General features: G+C 55.9%; 1 protein-coding gene and 1 pseudogene across 2 annotated transcripts in view; both read right to left on the reverse strand.

Annotated features, from left to right (window-relative positions):
- LOC103077363 (protein SET-like) overlaps positions 1–3,830 on the reverse strand; it is a 9,298-nt pseudogene extending 5,468 nt beyond the window's left edge.
- The window catches only part of GDPD5 (glycerophosphodiester phosphodiesterase domain containing 5), a 56,170-nt gene extending 51,183 nt beyond the window's left edge, over positions 1–4,987 (reverse strand). Inside the window, exon 1 of one of the 2 annotated variants that reach the window (XM_007455029.1) lies at positions 4,902–4,987. The gene's annotated coding sequence lies outside the window, so the exon portion shown is untranslated. The remainder of the gene's footprint in view (positions 1–4,901) is intronic. The other variant, XM_007455030.1, reaches the window with a different exon arrangement.
- Positions 4,988–6,281: the final 1,294 nt, after the last annotated feature.

The following is a 6,281-nucleotide window of genomic DNA, read 5'->3' on the forward strand; positions in this document are numbered from 1 at the left end:
CCCCCCCCCCCCACATACAGTAGGTGCAGGGCTGGGGGAGACGGAGACCTGACCTCCTCCAGCAGCCTTCCGGGGGCCCAGGGAAGAGGGCAGGGCACACATGTGGAGGTGGAACCACGCCCTCCCCCTTCCCCCCTTCCCCCCGCCCCCCCTCCCCGGGCAGGTCTCCTTGGCCGCCCTCACTGGGCCTCAACCCCAGCCCAGACTCGGAGTTGGTGGGCTGAGGCCGAGCTCAGCCACCAGCAGGCTGGGTGACCTCCACAAGCCTCTGGTCTCAGCTTTCCCGTCTGTATCACGGGACGGTGTGAACAACATCGGATGATCTCCAAGGGCCTTTTCGGCACTCTAAAAGCTTCTAAAAACCCTTTATCCACCTGCTCTCTCCCCATCCTCAGGAGATAAGCAGAGGTGGGGCTGCTCAAGGAGGATGGAAGGACAAATCCCACAGTCCTTGCCTGGTCTGGTGGGGAAGAGCCCCCTCCATTCCCAGGACCAATGGCTGGAAGTCAGGAGCCCGCCGCCAACTGGAGCAGTCAAGACGAGGTTGAAAGCTGCAGGAAGGCCTGCGATGAGGTTAGAGGCCTGGTCATCCTGAACCTCAGGCCAGGGCTCTGCCCCTGTCCAGGTATCTCTACCATCTTTGACAGGGACCAAGGTACAGGTAGTCACGGCCTGGATAACTCACAGTGATGACCCCAAACTTGACTTAGAGTGAAACCCAAGGAGTAAAAGGCACAGGGCTGTGGGGACTCCTTCCCACAGTGCTCAGGGAACATGGCCTTGGAGCAAGCCCAGGGCCTCCCTGTGGTCCTTCCTCACTGCATGGCCATCCCCTGTTCCCAACGCAGGTGTGCCTGTGAAACCTCCTTAGCTCTGGGCTCCTCTGACCGCCTTGAGGCCTAGAAAACTCCTGCTCATCTCAGCGCAGCAGCTCCTCCTCCAGGAACTCAGCCCTGCCTGGGTCAGGGTCTCTTCTGGACCCATAACTCCTGTGCTTCCTCTAGCCGCACTGCAGGGCGGTTTCCTGGAGAGGGTGGATGTCAACAGAACTCAGAAATAAGGGAGGATTTGTAACACAAGGGGGAGAAAGAAGGGGGCTCTAGGTAAGGGGACAGCACAGGGAAAGCGTGGCGCAGGGAGGGTGAGCAGGGCCTCTCTCCCAGGGCTGAGGGCTCCAGCAGCAAGTTAAGCCCCGTGTGGGTTCCATCTGGGTGTGATGGGGGTGTCTACTCCAACAGTAGCCTCCCAGCCCTCTGGGGACCCAGGGGCAGCAGGGCACCCCCGGGGCAGCTTGCCAACTGGGCTGTTTCTCCAAATAATCGACCAAACCCAAATCCACAGAACAAATCCCTGGCCCCAGAGCTGGGGCTGGAGATGCGGGGACAGAGCTGATTCTGGGACCTCCCACTCCCAGACCATCCGATCCCAGGCCCCACCCTACTGCTCTCCAGCACAGCCTCCTGTGCTTAGCTTTTGAGGAACGCTCAAAGAGTCACTACATTTCCCGCTCATCAGATGGCTTAAACTGAGAGATGTGGGCTGCTACATCTCACTGTGTGGCCCTGAGCGAGTCACTCCACTTCTCTGGGCCTCAGAGAAAGCCCTAGATTCTAACGAAATCAGCAGAGAAGATAGGCAGATGTAGGGAGGAAGGAAGTCTGTCACTGAGGCAGCTGCCGGTGGGGAGAGGCTGAGGGAGGAGGTGCCGGGAAGGAGGCCTGGTGGGCCAGTGGCCCCGTCATGGCCGCTTATTCTTTGGGGGAAAAGCTACTCAGTGGCTTAGGCTGGGGCTCAGAAGGAGCTGTCAAAGAATCAATCATGCCATAATTAGGGTCATTGTTAATCTCTTTCCACCGTGGTGCCAGGGCCTCCTGTTTACCCAACACTTCTGTCCCAGAAGATTTCTGATTGCTCTTCCTCTGGGGAAATTCCCAGCAGGCTTGCTTCACCCCAGTCATGGGTCCCCTCCTGTCCCTCCGGGCTGCCCTCCTGTAGGGGGCACTTCCTGCTTCTCCTTCGGGAAGGGCTGGCTTCCTCGGAACCGTGGCCTCTGGTATTATCTGTTCCATACCCAATTTACTCATTCAGTGTATGTTTAAGAAGCCTCTGCTGTGTGCCAGGGACCTGAGAGAGATTCACCGAGAATCCGATGTGGCCCTTCCTTTCAAGGAGAGTCTCATCGTAGCAACAGCAGCTAAAATTACAACCACACTCACAGCGCTTTGCAGTGTACAAGGAGCCTCCACACACATCGTCTCACTGAAGCATGGCCCCAACTCCACGGGTAAGTACCGGATCCCCATTTTATGGACGAGGAGGTTGAGGCTGGTGGAGGGCAGGACACGTTTGCTGAGCTGCACCCTTGGTTAATTAAGGCCCTTGGGGGACAGACCTGCATGTCTGGGGCCATAGGCTGAACGGGGATCAGGCTCAGGACCCTGCCCAGGGCCCTTGGGTTCTCTTGGCACAGAGAGGACCTCTCTTTGGATCTCTCCTTCCCCAGGTCAGGGCTATGAGCTTGGGCTGAGCATTCACCAGGAACAGCCTGCACACTCTCTAAACCAGAGTCTTAGAATCACCTCCCCCCAGGGCTCTTACAATCATGGAATCCTGGCACAGTCCAACAGGGATCTTAGAACTAACCCTGGATTTCAGAATATGAAAGTCATCAAGTGTCAGCACCAGGAAAGACCTGGAGCTATTCCATCCAGCCTCCCCTCCCTGCAGAAATCCTCTGCACAGCCTCTAGTGGTGGCTCCCCGGCAGAGTGGCCTGCAAGGGCAGAGTGGCCTGCACGGGCTTGCCTACGCCTCTTGACGGGCCCCTCCCTCCCTGGAGGGCCGAGCGGTTCCCTCTTTAAATGGGGACAGAAGGAAGGCCCTCCTAAGAGGAGTGGCCTGCCCCCAGGCCCCCCCTCCGCCCACCAGCACTGACAGGTTCTCCCTGCAGTGAGCAAAGGGCCAGGCCAGGGGCCTGGTCAGGGCAGAGACTTTCACCATCCTCTCACCGCTGGGGGACGCCCCAGCCCCTCCCAGGCACAGGAACCAGGCTGGCTTTTTCCGCTGCCTCTCCCTGGGTCTCTGGAAGGAGGGGGCCCTGAAGAGGAGGAGGACAGGAGGAAGCTGAGTCCAGCAGAGACGTGCACTGAGCAGACTCCTCTGCCCAGTTTTTAGCCCCTGAGGGAACGGAGAGCAATGATTTACGTTATTTATTTATGTAAAATAGCAGAGTTATTAGACAAACAGCTTCCCCGGCAGGCCCTGGGGATGGGAGAAGAAGCAGGTCCTGCCATTTTAGGAATCTCTCTCTGCTTCCTGCCCCTCACACCCACCTGTCTAACCTCACCTGCCCCTGGCCCTCCTCATGAGGCTGCGCTCCGAGCACTCGGCACCTCCCAGCCTCCCCCCTCCCCCGCACCTGTGCTCATGCTGGGCCCTCCGCCACGAGAGCCCTCCCCCCACCCCACCCCCAATCCACATCCCAACCATCTTAACAAATGCACCCTGGACAAAGCTTGGTCTGATCCCCCCGCAGAAGCCCACTGCTTCTTCCCTTTGCTCTCGAATCACCAGGGAGAGCTCTTGAGACATGATCACAGGCCTCTGTGCACAGTAATTATCTGCTTCCGTGGCTGCCTTGCCCACCAGGCTGAGAGCTTCCCCAGGCAGAGACTTCTGATCCATTTGGCCCAGCTTTTCTGAAGAGCCACAGTATCTGCGACCCTGCAGGTGATAGGGACACGCGATACCCCAGGCCCCGTCCCTGCTAGAGGAATCGCTGGACGGGGGACCTGTGTTCCTGCACTGGGCCAGCACCAAGGAGGCGCCCATTTATATGTCAGTCAGAAAAGCTGGTTAAATGTGCAAAGGAAGGAAAGAAAGAACCCATCAGAGCCTCTTAAACCACCCAACTGCAGGGCCACTTCGGAGCCTGTTCCCAATTCTGCCTCTGAATAATTATTAGCCTTTTCCCTACTTACAGGAAAAATTAAATTACTAAAAAAGCTCTCAAGTATTTTCTCCCACAATTTTTGGAAACCTCTGCTATCTGTTCCAGGTCTAGTACAAGATGACCTCAGATTTAGCACAGAATACTGACTTTCTCACTGCCACTTGCATCTCTCTTCATCACAGTGCTCTGTGACAAGCAGCAGCCCTGCCACTCGGGCCTAAGCTTCTCTTCCCCTCTTTCAGACTTCCAGGTTTCCTTTCTAAAAACCGACCTTGCCTGAATGCTGAGGAAGAAGGTCCCAGGGGTTTGGCTGGTCCAGTAAACCTTGAAGGTTCATGCTCAGTCCATGATTCAAGGCCTCTAATTCTACCATGTACCATTCATTCCTTTGGCTGAAGCATCACTCACTCTGGGATTCTCTCTTAAAATACAAATCTCCCCTGGAAATGGGAGCCCATTAAACCTCCAAACTGAAGTTCAAGGAAACTTAGTTTAACGCCTGGCTCTAGAGAGGCAGTAAATCATAGGGGTTAGGAATGTGCACCCAGAGCCCGCCTGCCAAGTTTGAAACCTAGTTCTACCACTTACTAACTGAGCAGGTTCCTTAATGCCTCTAGACCTCAGTCTCCTTATCTATAAAGTGGGGATAATAACAGCACCAACCTCATGGGCTGTTGTGAGGATTGAATGAGCTAATATGTGTGAGGTGCTTTAGATAAGCACCTAGTCCACTGGAGAAAGCAAGAGACAACTCTACTCAGAGTTTCTGTTTTTGTTTTTTCTTGCTGGTAAAGTGGAAAAATAATCCTTGTTTCCTCTGCCTTTTCCCATGAACTGTAGAGTACAGCTCCCGTGAGAGAGCGAACATCCTTCTAGAACCCAGTGGGCTGCTCTCTGCAGCTTCCCTCTAACTCCTTTCCCCCCACCTCCTTCCTTGCTTTTTTCTTTACCTGGAAGAAGGCACCAGTGGCTGTGAGCTGGGCTCCTGGGGGGTCCTGTCCACCGAGGCGGTGATGTCACTTCAGTGGGAGAGCTGAGGGGACAAACCCAGTCAGATTACACATCAGTCCATCCTGCCTTCTCCCCTCCCACCCGGCCCTTAGTGAGCCCCCGCCCTGTGCCCACCCCACGCTTGGTATGGGGACCAGGGATGGGTCACATCTAGTCCCTGCCCTGGGGAAGCCGCCAAGCCGGCGGGAGAGCCAAGGAGACGTACGTGATCCAGTCGTGTGCTCTGAGACCCCACACAAGCACCTCCACACATGCTGCCCCCAAACCAGCCCCAAACCCAAACCCAGTACAACCTGCTGCCTGAACCACTCCTGCCCCACCAGGGCCCACAGAAACATGATCCAAGGCCCAGCCACCCTGGGGTGAAACCTGGGGCTATGCCTGGCTCCTGGGAGGCAGAGGCCCGTTCCTGCTGCCCAGGGACCTGCTTCTTTGGAGGCAGACGCCAAACCAGCTGTTCTAAAGCAGCCACTGAGGGAGGGCTGGGTGGGCTGGAGGAGGGATCTGGGGCACCGCAATTATGAGGCTGACTTCTGACTCATGCCCCGCCTCCCCCATCACCAGCTCCTACAGCTGGCAGGGCAGCCCTCCTGCCCAGGAACTGGGAGGAGAGATGGTACTGACAGGCCTTGGGGAGAAGGGGAGAGGGGGAGAGGGAAGGGGGTGCTGGGTCAGCACTGCAGGCTGCAGAGGATGTCGCCACATTGCCCACTAGGGGACACTGAGGCTGGCAGGGCCTATGTCTCCCAGAGAGTCAGTCAGAGTCAGAGCCAGGGTGGGAGCCAGGGCAGGGGTGGCTCAGGCCTGGTGTCCAGCCCAATCCCATTCCGACATGAGAACTTTCTCCAATCTGATCGGGCCCTGGAGCCACATACCAGCAAGAAATACAAACAGGACTCAGCCTTGGATGGGAGGGGGACAGAGGTGGACTCACAGAAGCTTGGAAATGACATCCAGCTACTGAGAGATGGACTCCTGGGGCACCCCCAGCCCTGCCTCTCTCCACTTCGAGTCCCCAGGTTTCTCACAGAGCCCTGAATGCACTGCACTTTACAGTTTATAAAACACTTATTTTCTTCATCTCCCACAATGATCCTAAGGCCTAAGTGACAGAGGGAATATAAATAGAGCAGGGCTAAGTGTCCATTATCGGATGAATGGATAAAGAAGATGTGGCACATATATACAATGGAATATTACTCAGCCATTAAAAGAAATGAAATTGAGCTATTTGTAATGAAGTGGATAGACCTAGAGTCTGTCATACAGAGTGAAGTAAGTCAGAAAGAGAGAGACAAATACCGTATGCTAACACATAT

Source organism: Lipotes vexillifer, unplaced genomic scaffold (genome assembly GCF_000442215.2).
Source record: "Lipotes vexillifer unplaced genomic scaffold, Lipotes_vexillifer_v1.1 scaffold1693, whole genome shotgun sequence".
Taxonomy (NCBI): Eukaryota; Metazoa; Chordata; class Mammalia; order Artiodactyla; family Lipotidae; genus Lipotes; species Lipotes vexillifer.